Source organism: Arachis duranensis, chromosome 9 (genome assembly GCF_000817695.3).
Source record: "Arachis duranensis cultivar V14167 chromosome 9, aradu.V14167.gnm2.J7QH, whole genome shotgun sequence".
Classification (NCBI taxonomy): Eukaryota; Viridiplantae; Streptophyta; class Magnoliopsida; order Fabales; family Fabaceae; genus Arachis; species Arachis duranensis.
The window spans coordinates 98,289,839-98,290,229 of NC_029780.3; positions in this window are offsets into that span (position 1 = coordinate 98,289,839).

Here is a 391-nt window from a genome sequence, read left to right on the forward strand (position 1 = left end):
CATCAGTGGAACATCCACAAGCAAATGGACAAGCCGAAGCTGCAAACAAAGTCATATTGGCAGGGTTGAAGAAAAGATTGCAGGACACAAAAGGAGCATGGGCCAAGGAACTCCCACAAGTACTTTGGGCTTATTGGACCACACCTCAGTCTGCCACAGGAGAAACACCCTTCCGAGTTGCTTACGGCATAGAAGCCATGATACCGGTTGAAATCAACGAGCAAAGCCTAAGGGTGAACTTCTACGACGAGGTGGGAAACATAAAGGGGCACAAAGAAGAACTTAAACTTCTCCCTGAAGTCCGCGAACGAGCCCATATTAGAGAAGCAGCATTGAAGCAAAGGATGACGAACAGATACAACCAGAAAGTCATTCGAAGGAGCTTCGCCTC